Consider the following 16,884-nt stretch of genomic DNA (forward strand, 5'->3'; position numbering starts at 1 on the left):
TTGTGGGCGCAGTGGGACAGCGCTTATAGCAGCTGAAAGGGGAGTACTGGGGGAGCCCCAGGCTTGTGTGAAGCAGGCAGGGCCCAAAGTCAACATCGGGGGCCTTGTTGGGGACCACAGCTGTTGGCTACAGGGATCAGTGGGTCTCAGGGCGTATGGAGCCACAGGAGCCGGGTTTAGCACTCTGGGACTCTTCATTGACCCCCAGGCTCATCTTGGGGGTATTTTGGGAAACTTCTGCTGATCTTGTCTTGGGCTATTCACACATTGGAGTCCACTTAAGAAGCTGCACCACACCCAGCTGGGAAGGGTGCTCGGCCCGTCTTCTACTGGCCTCTCGGGCCTTACGCCAGGCTGTGAGATGTTGACCCACAACCGGAGGTTCCTCCCTCCCTCCCTCCCTTCTTTCTTTCATTCATTCCCTGCAAGGCTGGTTGGGGAATTCTAGGAGTTGGAGTCCACACACCTCAAATTTACCAAGGTTGAAACCATGTTGTAGGTAAGAGAGAGGAGTTACTCAGTAGTAGCCAAAACTTCAAAGGAGCCTGCAAGCACCTTTAATGACTCATAAATATTATTAAAATCTTTTCCTCAGAGGCCAGGAGTGGCTGGAATGAGACAGGATTGAAATTGGGGTGTTGGGAGGGGAGGGGGGGGAGACAGGCTGTTGGTGCACATGCAGGTTATATGTAACTCCTCCCCCCAAGTTGAATCCTGCCTCAGTCCAGCCTCTTCTGGCCTCTGTACAGAAGGGCCTCTCGTTTCCTGACTGTTCAGAAAAGGTGATTGCAGACAGGCCCCATCTGATCTTTTTGTTGGCACAAATTAGATTCTACCTATTTGTCTGTCTATCTGTCTATCTCTCTTCCTCACTGCTATCTGTTGCATCTGTCATCTATATCTGCCTCTCATCTATCTTTGGTCTATCTATTTATATCTCTATCGCCTATCTACCTACCTATCTACAGTATATTTATCATCTATCCTGTATCCATCTTACCAGAATTTAACAGTTGGAGGGGAGCTCGGAGGTCTTCTAGTCCAGCCCCCTGCTCAGGCAGGAGACCCTAGACCATTTCAGACAGGTGGCTGTCCAGCCTCTTCTTAAAGCCTCCTGTGATGGAGCAGCCAAAACCTGTTCCACTGGTTTATTGTCCTCACTGTTTGGAAGTTTCTCCTTAGTTCCAGGTTGTTTCTTGTCCTGCCTTCAGGGGTTTGGAGAATAGACTGACCCCCTCTTTTTTGTGGCAGCCCCTCAAATATTGAAATGTTGCTGTATTGTTGCCCCCCAGTTCTTCTTTTCAATAAACTAACCATACCCAATTCCTGCAACTGTTCTTCATATATTTTAGCCTCCAAGCACTGATAATCTTTGTTGCTCTTCTGTGCACTCTTTCCAGTCTTAATATGTTTTTTAGATTGTGAGGACACAAACACACACACACACTTTCCTTCTCCCTCTCATCTATCTTTTGCCTATTTATATCTCTATCATCTAGCTATCTGTCATCTGTCCATCTCTCCACCAGGCATCTTTCTTCCTACTTAAAACCCAGACTCAGCCACTCACGACCAACGTTTGGCAGATCCCTATCAAAATTAGAAGCAACTGCATCTTTTCCTCCAAAGCAGATTCAAGTTTTAAATGGGACAGTCCCTCCGTTCGTTCCCCCCCCCAAAAAAAAAACTACCATCCAAGCTCATCCAAAGCAGAAAGTTTGCAGGAATTAAGCCTGAAATTCAGAGTATGGACCGTGTTATTCCCGGCGCAGCCTCCGGCCTGGCCACCCTCGGACACACAAAGGCCCGAGCGCCAACTGACCGGAAGCGGCCCGCGCTGGCTGCCCTGGCCAGGAGGGGCCGGTCCCTCGCGGGGCAAAGGCCAGGCCGGGCGGGGGTTCGGCCAAGCGAGGCTGCCCCGTCCGGCCGCCTGAAGTCCGAGGCGGGGCCGGAGGCCGCTGCACCCTTCGCAGACCCGCTGCCCGTGGGCTCCGGCCGCAAATGCCTGGCTTGGGAGGGCGGCCAGGCGCCCCTCCTTTCTGCCCAGGGGAGGCCTTGGGCCCAACCCAACCCCCCGCCCGGCTTCCCCCGCTGCGGGCCGCGGGACACAAAGGACGAAATGGGAGCCGGCGCTCTCCAGGCCGGCCCCTCCGCCGCGCCCCCAGCCTGGCCCGGCGTTGTTTGGCCAGCTCCGTGCAGCTGGCGCGGCGCGTTTGAACTGCGGGACATCGGCGGGGGCCGCTCCGGAGACGCTCGGCTGGTCGGAGACACAAAAGGGGGCCGAGCGAGCGAAGCGGGCCCCTGCCCGCCCTCCCCCCGAGTTGCGCGCATTCCTTCGCCCACCCGGCTGGGGAGGAGGGCGGGAAGGGACTGCCCGGACTTGCCTCTGGCCCGCAATCTTGGTCCCGAAGGGAGGGCCGGGGGAGAAGGGAGGGGGCGGGGGCGGAGAGGTTAGAAAAAGGGGCTTTCTTTAGGAAGGCCTCCCCCAAGGCTGAAGAAGGGCTGGTGGGGGAGGGGTTGGTTTTACACCAGGGACCCCAATCCTGCCTTGCCTGGGAAGGCGGTCTCCTGCTTGAGCAGAGGGTTGGACTAGAAGGCCTCCAAGGTCCCTACCAGCTCCATTCTGACTCCCTTTGCAAGCCTTCTCTTCATTAAGCCAAGTTCCTTTAATTTCTCTTCCGGGGAATTCGCCTACAGGCCCTTCTTCACCATCCTTGTTCTTCTTAACATAACATAACATAACAACAGAGTTGGAAGGGACCTTGGAGGCCTTCTAGTCCAACCCCCTGCCTAGGCAGGAACCCTACACCATCTCAGTCAGATGGTTATCCAACATTTTCTTAAAAATTTCCAGTGTTGGAGCATTCACAACTTCTGCAGGCAAGTCGTTCCACTTATTAATTGTTCTAACTGTCAGGAAATTTCTCCTTAGTTCTAAGTTGCTTCTTTCTTTGATCAGTTTCCACCCATTGCTTCTTGTTCTACCCTCAGGTGCTCTGGAGAACAGCCCGACTCCCACTTCTCTGTGGCAGCCCCTGAGATATTGGAACACTGCTATCATGTCTCCCCTGGTCCTTCTTTTTGTTAAACTAGACATACCCAGTTCCTGCAACCGTTCTTCATATGTTTTATCCTCCAGTCCCCTAATCATCTTTGTTGCTCTTCTCTGCACTCTTTCTAGAGTCTCAACATCTTTTTTACATCGTGGAGACCAAAACTGGATGCAATATTCCAAGTGTGGCCTTACCAAGGCATTATAAAGTGGCACTAACACTTCACGTGATCTTGATTCTATCCCTCTGTTTATGCAGCCCAGAACTGTGTTGGCTTTTTTAGCAGCTGCTGCACACTGCTGGCTCATATCTAAATGGTTATCCACTAGGACTCCAAAATCCCTCTCACAGGTACTACTATTGAGCAAGGTACCACATATACGGTACTGGTGCATTTTGTTTTTTTTGCCTAAATGTAGAATCTTACTTTTTTCACTGTTGAATTTCATTTTGTTAGATAGCGCCCAATGTTCAAGTTTGTCAAGATCTTTCTGTAACTTGAGCCTATCTTCTGGAGTGTTGGCTATTCCTGCCAGCTTGGTGTCATCTGCAAATTTGATGAGTTCCCCATCTATCCCCTCGTCCAAGTCATTGATGAAGATGTTGAAGAGTACTGGGCCTAAAACAGAGCCTTGGGGTACTGTTCTCTGCATGTTTTCCAGTTGTCCAGCTGTGGCCTGACCAGGGGCCACAGAGCGGCATCATTACTTCCTGTGCTCTCAGTATTAAAAGTCCATTGGCACAGCCCAGGCCTGAACTGGTTCTTATGGCAACTGTGGCTCCCACTGAATCTCTGGCCCACCAAGATCCTTCTGACAAGGAGGAGGACTGTTGAGTCAACGCCAGCCCCACCAGGTAGACCAGACCTGGAATCAACTCCCCAGGAAGACCAAAGCTCTTTTTATTGAGAGTGGCTCTAATAACAGAATCTGGCAAGTGGGATTATGCTGGCCGTTCCCACTGCCAATTAGGGAAGTGCCTGAGCTGTTTCCACCTGCTTCCTGCTTGTTCTGGACTTAAGCTAACCCCAACACCCCTTGTCACTTGAGAAATGGATCTGGCCCATCTCGCTCAATCTCTTCTTCCCGACTCTCCACAGTCTGGTGTCCCTTGTTTCTCTGCCAGAACATTGCAGAACATTACAGTCCTGATCCCTCAACAATGTTTCAGCCCAAGTCTATCGAGATCCTTTGGAACCGAGCTGATCTTCTGAGGTCTTCTGGCTTTCTAGCAGCCACTCCAGCTTTGTGTCATCCGAAACTCTTATGAAGATCCTTTTTCTCCATTGTCTCCGGTTATTTAAAATAACAGAGTTGGAAGAGACCTTGGAGGTCTTCTAGTCCAGCCCCCTGCTTAGGCAGGAAACCCTACACCACTTCAAACTGTTGAAAGAAATGTCCATCTGGGTTCAGTTCCAAGTGGGGATAAAGACACTGGAAACATGGAGACTTCTTGGAAAGATGGTTTAATGGTGGTCAGGATCACATGGCTTGAGTTCCTGAACAGAAAAGGGCTGAGCTGCTGTGCGCGCCTGGTTTTATGCTCTCTCTAAGCTTTGAACTTCCAGGGGCACAGGAAGAGTGTCCTGATTGGTTGTCAGACTCCCAGGGGGTGGGGGTCTTAGCTAGCCTTGCTGGCTGATGTAATCTTCCCAGGTGTCATGTGGTGAGTTTCTGTTGCTAGATGGGTCCCATTGTGTTGCAGATGATGGCCCATTGACAAAGGTGTGGGGGAAGCAGGAAGCTGGAGGGAGCTGCTTTGTCCTTAAAACATGTTTCTCCATTTCTCATCCAGGGAAATATATTCTGCCTTTTTAATATTTTCTAAAATATTTCATTCTTCTAGGAGGGGGGTGGGTGCTAACTTCCTACAAAATAAATGGTTATCCAATCTCTTCTTAAAAAATTCCTGTGTTGGAGCATTCACAACTTCTGGAGGCAAGTTGTTCCACTGATTAATTGTTCTAACTGTCAGGAAATTTCTTCTTAGTTCCAGGTTGCTTCTCTCCTTGATTAGTTTTCACCCATTGCTTCTTGTTCTACCCTCAGGTGTTTTGGAGAATAGCCTGACTCCCTCTTCTTTAATATAATATAACAACAGAGTTGGAAGGGACCTTGGAGGCCTTCTAGTCCAACCCCCTGCCCAGGCAGGAAAGCCTACATCATCTCAGTCAGATGGTTATCCAACATTTTTTTAAAAATTTCCAGTGTTGGAGCATTCACAACTTCTGCAGGCAGTCCAAAAAGGCTGAAGGCAGGGAGCCCTCCTTGGGAGAGGAAGAAGCAGGTGGTGGGAGGGGCGTCAGAGGGCTCATCCTAGCATGAAATGCCCCAAGAGCTTTTCTTAAAACCCACCAAGAAGCCTCTGGCTCTCTTTCCAAGCCCCCCTCCCTCCCTCCCCACAGAGACAGTCCTCTTTAGCTACTGCTCCAGTTTCTGGGGAGAATTCCCCCCCCCACACCTCTTTCTCTGTCACAAAGGATCTTGCATGTGGGCATCAGCCAATTCCTGTTGACCCCCTGAGGCTGCGATAGGCAAGCTCCCTCCCCTGGACACTGCCCTCCATAGCCATGTTGGCTTGGGCTGCAGGACAGACTGGACACCACTGTGGCGTCCTGTGGAGGAAGTCCAGTCATTGACGCCTGATTGGCACTTGGGAGCCAATCCATGGATTCAATCAATCAATCCGAAGAGAGCTGGAAGAGACCTTGGAGGTCTTCTAGTCCAACCCCCTATACCATTTCAGACAGGTGACTGTCCAGTCTCTTCCTAAAAACCTCCAGTGATGGAGCATTCACCAGCGTTTCTGGTGGCAAGCTGTTCCACTGGTTAATTGTCCTCACTGTTAGGAAGTTTCTCTTTAGTTCCAAGTTGCTTTTCTCCTTGATTAATTTCCATCCGTTGTTTCTCGTCTTGCCTTCAAGTGCATTGGAGAACAGGTGGACCCCCTCTTCTTGGGGCAGCCCCTCAAATATTGGAAGATGCTATCATGTCACCCCTGGTCCTTCTTTTCTCTAGACCGGCCTGGCCCAAATCCTGCAACCGTTCTTCATATGTTTTTGTCTCCAGGCCTTTAATCACCTGATATGCTTTTCTTTTCCTGGCATTGAAACCCAGGACTAACTCTTCCCAGGAGTGTGCAAGGTGTTTGGGGGGAGGGAGAATGGCCTGGGGGTCTCTCTCTCTCTCTCTCTCTCTCTCTCTCTCTCTCTCCCTCCCCCTCCCAGCCCATTCATCCAGGACACATTTGCTGGCTGAGAAATTCTGGGAGTTGAAGTCCACCAAAGCCATCAAGGTTGAGAAACACTGGGGTAAAATGGGGGCGGGGGGGAGGGTTGGAAACTAAGGGAAAATGTCTGGGGGAATCTGGCATTCAAGCTCTCCTCCTCCCAAGTCCTGTCCATTGCACACCCTGGTGCAAAATCCTTGCACGGAAGGAAGGTGAGCAAACCTGGTACGGCCAAAAGGGCCTCTAGACTCAGGACCCAGATTGTCGGGGACAATATATTGATTCTGTAAACCGCTTAGAGTGGGCTGTGAAGCACTGTGAAGCAGTATATAAGTGCTGTGGCTAGAGCCACCAGTCCTTAGGGAGGACCGCACTCAGCTCTTTCTGCTGGCAGAGGACTCTGGGTACCGGGGCAAAGGAGCCCCAGACAGCTTCCCCATTGCAAGGAATGTGAGTTGCTTGTTCATCAGAAGGGGTGGCATACAAATTTTATAAATACATACAATAAAATAGAAACAATATAAATGAAATAAAATTAATGAATACAATGGAGTAATGCAAAGTAACATAAAATAAAATGAAATAAAGGCAATTCAAATCCAGTCAAGTAATTAAAGTAAAATAAAATGCAATAAAGTAATGTAACATAAAATCAAATCAAATAAAGTAAAATACAAGTATAAAAATTTAATAAAATAAATAAAAATAAATAAAATAAATAAAGGCAATTCAAATCAAGTCAAGTAATTAAAGTAAAATAATATAAAATGATATAAAATAAAATAATAAAACACAATATAATATAAATCTGGTCGTAAGGAAGAAACCATTTTGGCTCTGGTCTCACTCTAAAATTTTGGCAGTGGTGTTGTGTCTCGTCCAATCTCACCACAGCCGGGGCCTTCTTATCTGCTTCTGAACACGGAGGAATGTTCTAGTATGCCTCCCGGCCCCAGCCCTGGCTCCATGCCCAGACAGGCTGAAGAGGAGGAAATATCTCCAGCCCCCAGCTCTGGCTCCATGCCCAGGCAAACGGAGCAACTAGACCCCTCCCCCTCTTCCACAGCATGTGAGCCTGAGGAAGGTCAATTACCAACAGCTGCAGACTGGAGTGACCCTCGCTTCAGAAGAATTGATAGGCGGAGGCAACAGAAGGAAGGGAGGGGCAGGCCTGGATAAGTGCTGAGTCGTGGAGCCACACCCCATGGCCTATATAAAGGATCTGCTTTCTGGCAGTCTCTGAGTCAGGCAAAGTCTAAACATATCTTGCTGAAGTCACTTTCTGGTCTCCTGCCTGCCCTGAACGTATCTTTTCTTTTATGTACACTGAGAGCATATGCACCAAGACAAATTCCTTGTGTGTCCAATCACACTTGGCCAATAAAATTCTATTCTATTCTATTCTATTCTATTCTATTCTATTCTATTCTATTCTATTCTATTCTATTCTATTCTGAGGACTTTGCTAGGACTTTGGCAGAGCTGCAGAGGCACGCCTGATTCAGATTTCCCTGACCCGGCCGTCAGCGGAGGAGTGGGACACGACAAGTGGCTCCACCCACAGTGGCCATGCTCCTCCCAGCATATGCCACGCCCACATGGGCATGCCCAACTTCTAAGGCCGTGAACCAGTGGTGGGTTTCTACCGGTTCGGCCCGGTTTAGGTGAACTGGTGGCAGTGGCGGGAGGCTCCGCCCAGACATCATCACGGATGCTCTGCACATGTGCAGAAGCGCTGTGTGCAAGCAAAGTGTGCGCGCGCTCATAGTTCCAAACCGGTAGCAAAGGTAAGTGAAACCCACTACTGCCGTGAACCCCCTTGGCAGGAGACCCAGGCCCCTCTCAAAGGTGGAACAGGCTCAGCCAGTTGGCAGAGAGGGGGAGAGAGACAGGCAAGGGACCCTCCACGGGAAATCTCGGTGCAGACCTAACAGGCCACCCAAAAGACGGAGGAAATATATTTGGCCCTGCATTTAATGCGCTCAAGAGGGACACGGTGGCGCCTCTCTCGCCAGACCAACTTTTAGTGTTTTTTGCTTCCAAGCGTTTCGCCACCAGGCTGGGTAACATCATCAGCAGGTTGAAGTGTCTCGTTTCAGTTCTCCGCCGCTTCCATAGGTCTTATGTGGTCAGCTGGTCGCATGGATGGCTGGTCACATTGTGCGAAAGTCCCCTGGTGAAGAGGTGATCAGTGCCATCGTTGGGTTGGTCTCGGGATTGACCTGGCTCGTAGGCTGGTTCCAAATCTTTATATTACTACAGCTTTGTAAAGCCTTAGTAAGACCACACCTGGAATGCTGCATTCAGTTTTGGCCACCACATTACAAAAAAGATGTTGAGACTTTGGAAAAAATGCAGAGAAGAGCAACCAAGATGATCAAAAGCCTGCAGACATAATCATATAAGGAAGGGTTGCAGGATTTTGGTATGGCTAGTTTAGAAAAAAGGACATGGGATGACATGATAGCAGGATTCCAGTATTTGAGGGGCTGTCGCAAAGAAGAGGAGGGGTCAACTTATTTTCCAAAGCACCAGAGGGCAGGAGAAGAAACGATGGATGGAAATTAAACAGGGAGAGAAGCAACCTGGAATCAAGGAGAAACTTCTTGACAGTGAGGACAATCAACCAGTAACAGAAGTTGCCTTCAGAAATCATGGTTGCTCCTATCACTGGAGGTTTTTAAGAAGAGGCTGGACAGCCACCTGTCTGAAATGCTGTAGGGTCTCCTGCTTGAGCAGGGGGCTGGACTAGAAGACCTCCAAGGTCCCTTCCAGCTCTATTCTGATTCTGATTCAAATCGATATGTTTGTTGATCAAGCTGTTTCTTGAAGGCCCACTGATGATGTTACCTAGACTGGTGATGAAACGTTCAGAACTCCAAGCTCGGAGAACAAAACAGCCAAAAACATCTGAGCCACCCGAGCTACAAGTCTTTCCTATGGTTTCTGAATTAGAGCCTTCCAAGGTCTTCGCTGGCCGGAGGAGGGCCTGAGCAGCTGCCCCACACCCTTCTGACCCATTGCCAGCCCCCCCCCCTTCTGGACAAATGGACGCCTGTCTCCAGAACCCTCTGGAGGGGAGGCCACCCATCACCAGCCGGGCAGATCGATGAGCAAACAACTTATTGTTGTTAATGTCCCAGGACATTTTTATGGCCTTGCTCTGCATAACGGCCACCCAGGGAATGTGGGCAGCCCCAAGCCGTGTCTGCTCTGCTCTGCTCCAGCGAGGTGAATCTTGCCTCGGCTTCCCCCTTTTCCAGCACGAGGGACTCTCTCCTGGGCACCTGCAAAGGGAAGCAGGAAGACAGAAGGCCCTCGGCTGATGCGGGTGGATGGATGGAAAAGAGCAAAGCCTGTGAGTTGGTGCCCACCCTGGCACTGGGGCAGGCGTAGCCTGGAGTTCCCATAGGTCCTGCACTTACAACCGTTCTTTCCGCCATTTTTGAAGTTCAAATGGTACTGAAAAAAGTGACTTATGACTTTTGTTCACACTTAATGACCATTGCAGCCTCTCCGTGGTCACATGATCAAAATTCTGACGCTTGTCAACTGACTCATATTTATGACGGTCGCAGTGTCCCGGGGTCCAGTGATTCCCCCTTTTGCGGCCTTCTGACAAGGGGAAGCCGGGTTCACTTAACGACCGTGTGACTGTCTTAACGAGTACAATGATTCATTTAACAACCATGGCAAGAAAGGTCGTAAAATGGGGTGAAACTCACTTAACAAATGTTTCAGTTAACAAAAGAAATTTTGGGCTCAGTTGTGGTCGTAAGTCGAGGACCACCTGGAAACCAGGAGACAGATGACCGATAGAACCTCCCTCTCTGGAGGCAGTCTACCTGTCCTTTCTGCTGAGGCAGTCTGGCTTGAGAATGGAATAATGGAAGGCCGCTAATTAGAAAGGTTGAGGCATGGAGTCTGGTGCGAATCCAGACAGAGTCTTTCTACATAGGGGTTTGTGTGATATTGAACCTGGCTAAGTGGCCTTCAGTCAGTCATCAATCAATCAATCAATCAGTCATTCAACTAAGTCAATGCTTTAGTAATGGGAGATATAAGTCAAATCTGGTTAACTAGTTAAGACTTCAGCCCAGTGGAACGCTGTTGTGTGCATAGGTGCGCATACATACAAACATCAATTGCTAGTTAGCTATTTGGGTAGGGGGCTTGATGGGAGAGCACCATACCAAGAAGGGTCTCTTTTCCCTGGCTCCCTCCCTCCTGGCCCTGAAAGACAGGCAGCCCATCTCCCCTGCCCCCCACTTCTCCCCCCAACAACACGCTTGACCTCCTGGCACAAAGCGCCCTGCCCCCGATTTGCATCTGAAAGAGGGCTGGGGGAGAGGCCCTGACCTTCAACCTGGGGTCAACTCTTCCAGCCGGGCTGTCACTGGGCGGGAGGGGGGAGGCCCCTTCCCCTGGGAAACCTGGGGGAGGGGCTGACTGGCTGGTGTGTTTGCAGAGCAAAAAGGCCCCCTGGAGGGAAGGAGCAGCAGATCCTGCAGGGAGGGGCTGAGCTCCCTCCAGATTTATGCAAGTGATCCATCTGGGGAGGGAGGGGGGCACAGTAGGGGGGAGCACAAAGAAGCCCCCCCCCATGTCAGTAGGGGGCCTTTGGTAGGGTCTCCATCTTCACTGGGGGGTTTCCATCTTAATCCTGTCTTATTCCTGCCTTCCCTCCCTCAGCCTCACAATCACCCTGCGAGGTAGGCCAGTGAAGAGGCAGCACCAGGTCAGTCTGGATGCAGAGCGGAAGCAGCACGGTGTGTGTGTGTGACTCCATACAGATGTGCTGGGGGGCAGATGTAGGGCAACAGTTTGGGGAAGGGGCCCGCCCCTCAGGTCTCAATTCGACCTGGAATTGGGCAGGGACTTAAGTGTATGGGCCCTCGCTCTCGGTCTTCAAGGTGGAAACCATCGCAGGATTCAAAAGGAGGGGAGGGGTCTCTTCTGGATGGGGCTGCCCTGCCCTCAGTCAGCAGGCTGACAGTTGGGGGGCTTCCCAGGGCCCCCCCTCCATCGGCAGCCTTCCCTGCCTCTGGAGCCCTCATGCTTTGCTCACACGTGGCTGGACTACTTCAGGGGGCTTTGCAGGGGGCTGCCCGTGGATGCAAGGCCCCTTCAATCTGACCAATATCCAGGATGCCCCCAAAAGATACCAAAAAAAGAAGTGGAGACCCTAGAAAGAGTCCAGAGAAGAGCAACAAACTTACATAGAGGACTGGAGGATAAAACATAGAGGATTTGGGTTTAGAGCCAGTCTAGAGAAAAGAAGGATTAGTGGGGACAGGATAGCAACTTTCCAACATTTGAAGGGCTGCCCCAGAGAAGAGAGGGGGCCTACCTTATTCTCCAAAGTACCAGAAGGCAAGGCAAGAAGCAATGGATGAGAAATAACCAAGCAGAGAAGCAACCTGGAATTAAGGAAAAACTTCCTAGAAGGGAGAACAACTAACCAGTGGAACATTTTGCCACCAGAAGCTGTGGTTCATCACTGGAGGTTTTGAAGAAGAGATTGGACAGCCATTTGTCTGGAATTGTATAGGGTCTCTGCTTGAGCAAGGAGCTGGACTAGAAGACCTCCAAGGTCCCTTCCAGCTCTTGGTGTTTTGAAAGGAGCAAACTGAAGGTAGAGAGCTTTGTCCCAGCACCTCCAGGTTCCTGTATGGCTGCAGCCCTCAGGAAAGGGGGCTCTTCGTTCAGCCGATACTGGCACACGGCCTCCTTCAGGGATGCAAGGTAGACACCCCAAAGACCAGGTTGTTCCAAGGGCTCCTCCTGCCCCCCCCCCCCGAAGGAGGAGAGGAGATGGTGGCTCTTCTGAACCCGAGTTGGGGCTCTGAACTGAACTTCTGGGAGCCCAGAATTCTTGGCCCAATTGAACGGATGCTCCGAGCGGAAGCTCCCTTCCCAGCTAGTCAGGCCCTTCCGTCAAACAAGCAAGTCAGGGGGGAAGGGCAGTTTTCCAGTTTTTAAAATACCCCCCCCCTTCTGTTGGCCTGCACCCCTTTCCAGCCGGACCCCATTGTTGGGAAGTGGGGCCAGCTTTCTGCCTGGCACATGCCCAGCCCAGCCCAGGAAGGCTTTGGAGTCACCAAATTAAATATAAAATAAATAATAAAATAAAATACTAATAAAATAAAAAAAGTAAAATACTAATAAAATAAAATACTAATAAAAATAAAATTAAATAAAAATTAAATAAAATAAAAATTAAATTAAAATAAAATAAAATAAAAATAAAATATAAACTAAAACAAAAAAAAACACAAAATAAAACAGAAACTCACGGAAGGGTGAAACTTGTGGGGGGTGGGGGGGTCTGGCTCTCCGAAGCCCCTCCCTCCTGGCATGGCAAAGCAAGGCAATGTGGGGGCCCTTCCCCGCTCCCCTCCTTGAGACACCCCCCCCCCGCAAAGTGTCTCTTTGTGGACAGGAAAATTTTAGGGGTGGGGAGAGTGCCTAGCGCACACAAGCAAGTATGTGTGCATGTGTGTCTCCACACACACACCCTGCCCAGCACACGCTTGCTTGCCCACATTTGCATCTGAAAGCCCTGGGTCAGTTGCCCTTTGACCTCCAGGGCAGGGCTGGCGACTCTGAAAGGCTTCAAAGCGTGTTTTTTTGGGGGGGTGTAAAGGAGAATGAAGAGCCCCTTGTGGTGGGCCAGTTGCTGTCGGAAGGAAAGCCGATTTCTATAGCTGGAGCAGAAAAGGCAGACCTGGAAAACGAGGCTGCCCTCCCCAGCCCTGGCAGTCTGTTTGTGTGTGTTTGTGCGTGTGTGCGAGCTAGCACTTGTAAAGGCTTCACTGTTTCCCTGCTGTTCTTTTGCAATGTTTGTGTGACTTGGCTTTCAGGTCAGTTTCCTCTGCTTGCCCTTCGTACACATTTCCCTTCTGCATTCTCCCTGTTTGGAAGTCTGGATTTAAAAATATATACTGTATATATAAAAGAAAAACAAGCCTTCCTATTTTATTTGTGCCATTGGGCTACAGTCAAGATCTCCCCTTTCGGCTTCATTGAATATGTACCATTCTGAAGGCATCTAAATTTGCAAGGTTAGCAAAACCTCATTTCTAGCATTGCCTGGGAAGGCTGTTTTCAGGGTGATATTCTAATTATTCCGATTTACTATTAGAGGGCTCTAATTATTAGCTTATCAGTTTTATCTTATGGACCTCCAAGGACTTAAAACGAGCCCATTAAAACACAGATCCTGGGTCCCTCTTTGCTGAATGGAGACAAAGGTCGGGGCCAAAAACGATGCATTTTAGGGCACCCTGGTAGGGGAGGGGGGCCTGGAGATTTGGGATCGGGGTGTTTTCTTAAAACTGGGGTGCTGCTTGTGGTGGGGGGAACAGTTCGAGCCTTCGTGGGGGATCGACATCCCCTGGACACGGAGTGGAGTTTATAGCTCTGGCTGGCTGTTCTCCTTTTGAACCCAGGACCGGGGGAAAGCAGAGGGGCCTCTCCATTCCTGGAGGCCATTGTTGGAAGAAATGTCCATCTGGGTTCAGTTCCAAGTGGAGATAAAGACACTGGAAACATGGAGACTGCTTGGAAATATGGTTTAATGGTGGTCAGGATCACAGATGAGATCCTGTGCGCTCCCTGGCTTTATGCTCTCTCTGAGCTTTGAACTTCCCGGGGCACAGGAAGGGTGTCCTGATTGGTTGTCAGATCCCTAGGGGGTGGGGGTCTTAGCTAGCCTTGCTGGCTGATGTAATCTTCCCAGATGTGGTGAGTTTCTGTTGCTAGACGGGTCCTATTGTGTTGCAGATGATGGTCCATTGACAAAGGTGGGGGGAATGAGTTTCTGCCTCTGGCCCATTGATAAAGGTGGGGGGTGGCAGGATGTTGCAGGGAGCTGCTTTGTCCTTAAAACATGTTTCTCCATTTCTCTCATCCAGGGAAATATAATATTCTGCCTTTTTAAATATTTTCTAAAATATTTCATTCTTCTAGGAGAGGGGTGGGTGCTAACTTCTTACACCATCCAGAGGCTCACCTTGCTCAGCCCATGAACCTCGCCACATGCACCTGCCGCCTTGATCCTGAGCTTGGGGCCGGCCCTCCACCACCACGCCTATGGGCTCCCCACCACAAGGAGAAGCACATTTTACTAGTCAAAAGGGAGGGTGTATTTGTTCATTTATGGCACCTGGCTAGAAACCAGGAGACAGAGAGTTCTAGTCCCACCTTAGGCACGAAAGCTAGATGACTTTGGTCCCTCTCTCTCAGCCCAGCCCACCTCACAGCTTTGTTCTTTTGGGGAAAATAGGAGGAGGAGGAAGGCGCATTAGGTTTGTTCACCGTCTTGAGTTGTTTATAAAACATAATAAAGGCAGGATAACAATAAAATACATAATAAAATCTTCACTGTCAAGGATGTAAGAAGGCGGCTCTTCCCAAGGACAGATTAAGACATTTAAAAAAGGCAGATAAGAAAAAAAGCCAACGCAGTTCTAGGCTACATAAACAGAGGGATAGAATCAAGATCACAAGAAGAGTTAATACCGCTTCATAAGGCTGCACCTGGAATTCTGTGTCCAGTTTTGGTCACCACAATATAAAGATGCTGAGACTCTAGAAAGAGTGCAGAGAAGAGCAACAAAGAGGATTAGGGGAATGGAGGCTAAAATTGCTAAAAGAGCAATTGCAGGAATCTAGTCTAGAGAAAAGGACTGGAGGGGACAGCATTCCGGTCTTTGAGGGGCTGCCCCAAAGAAGAGGAGGGGGTCAACTTATTCTCCAAGGCACCAGAAAGCAGGGAAAGAAACAACGGATGGACACTAATGAAGGAGAGAAGCAACCTGGAATTATAGAGAAACTTCCTAGCAGTGAAGACAATTAACCAGTAGAGCAGCTTGCCTCAAGTTGTGTGTGCTCCAACACGAGGTTTCAAAGAAGAGATTGGGCAGCCATTTGTCTCAGATGGTATAGGGTTTCTTGCCTAAGTGGGGTGGTGGTGGTGTTGGACTAGCAACTCTATTATTCTGTTAACCTTTCATTCCAGGCACTGGGGCCTTGACATTTTCAGATGCCCATCAGGACATGAAACAGGAGCCTCTTAGCACTTTCACCCTTTCGAGGCCATTGGCGATTCTAGCTTAATTTTCAGTTTGATGTCAGCGCATTTAGTTTGATGTTTGTGCATTGTGTTTTTTCTCGTTGCTTCACGGCGTTGCAACAGAGGTTGCATCTCCGGGCCTTTAATAATTCCAACCTCAGCAGCCTTTTTCTTGCAACATCCCCCTTCAATCTCCAGCTTCATACCTGCCATCCATTCATTTTTTCTTTTTTTAAAACAATAAACGGCACCAGTGAGGACCGTCTGTGCGGCTTTCTCAACAGAGAGAAGTTTCAAAACCTCGGATCCAGAGTGGGGATGAAACTGGGTTTTCTTTCTGGATGATTTTATTTCAGAAAACAGGGCACCCCCCCTTCCTGGCTTGTCTCTTGCTTGTTCTCTTGCAACTTTCTATCCTCTGGAACGGGGGTCTCCAACCTTGATCCCTTTAAGACTTGTGGACTTCAACTCCCAGAGCTTTGCTGGCTGAGGGACTCTGGGAGTTGAAGTCCACAAGTCTTAAAGGGACCAAGGTTGGAGACCCTTGCTCAGGAAAGTCCCCAGTCTCAGCCAGCCCCCTTGACTTGGGTAGACAGCCTCGACTTGGGGGGTGGATGGGCTGCAGGTGGGCTGCTTTCTGCCTTTATTAAGGCAACATCCATCAACCTGGGTGCCCAGTGCGGGAGGGTGGAGAGGAGAGACCCAAGAGGAGCTCACCACTTCTGGGTTCAGCTGAGATTCAGCGGTCAGATGTTCAAGACGGCCCCTCTGTGCCGGAGGAATATTTATCAAGCCTCTAGCCTTCAACTTTGATCTTGCTGACAGCCGTGGAAAAATGAATAAGGGGAGGGGGAGGTGCAGTAGATAATGAATGGAAGAGGGAGGGTAGGTGGGGGGGGGAGCTATGGTGGAGAGCTGGATGTGCTGGAAAGCCAGGCCCTTGTGGACTTCCCACCCAAAGCTCCACCCCCGCTGGGGGCGCCAGGTTGAAGAAGCCAAGCTAGAACAGGGACTCCATTTCTTCATTTTTAAGGGGAAAAGCGGCATATTCCCTGGAAGGACCCAGGAGAGAGGGGGGGAGAGGGGGAAAGAGAGAGGCTGCCAGGGCTCCGGGCGCTCCCAGGCTCCTGCGGGGAGCAGCGCGGCACGAGCCAGCTTCGCTTCAAGCCCCCGGGGGGGCGCGGGGAGGGGGCGCTCGGGGAGAACGGAAACGGGCTGGGGGCGGCAGAAGCCCCGACAAGAGGAAGGCTCGCCTGGCGCCAGGTGCAGCGGTGAAAGCGTTGGAGAATCCCCTTCAAGAGTCTGGGGAAGGGGCTGCAAGAAGGGACGGGCAGCCTGGCTAGAAAAGGGCTGAGGAACATGGATCTGAATAGAATAATAGAGTTGGAAGGGACCTTGGAGGTCTTCTAGTCCAACCCCCTGCTTAGGCAGGAAAGCCGACATCACTTCAGACAAATGGTTATCCAACAGGCTGGTTGGGGGATTTTGGGAATTGAAGTCTGAAAAAAACCCATCTCTGGGATCGCA

This window comes from Ahaetulla prasina, chromosome 1, assembly GCF_028640845.1.
Source record: "Ahaetulla prasina isolate Xishuangbanna chromosome 1, ASM2864084v1, whole genome shotgun sequence".
NCBI classification, from domain to species: Eukaryota; Metazoa; Chordata; class Lepidosauria; order Squamata; family Colubridae; genus Ahaetulla; species Ahaetulla prasina.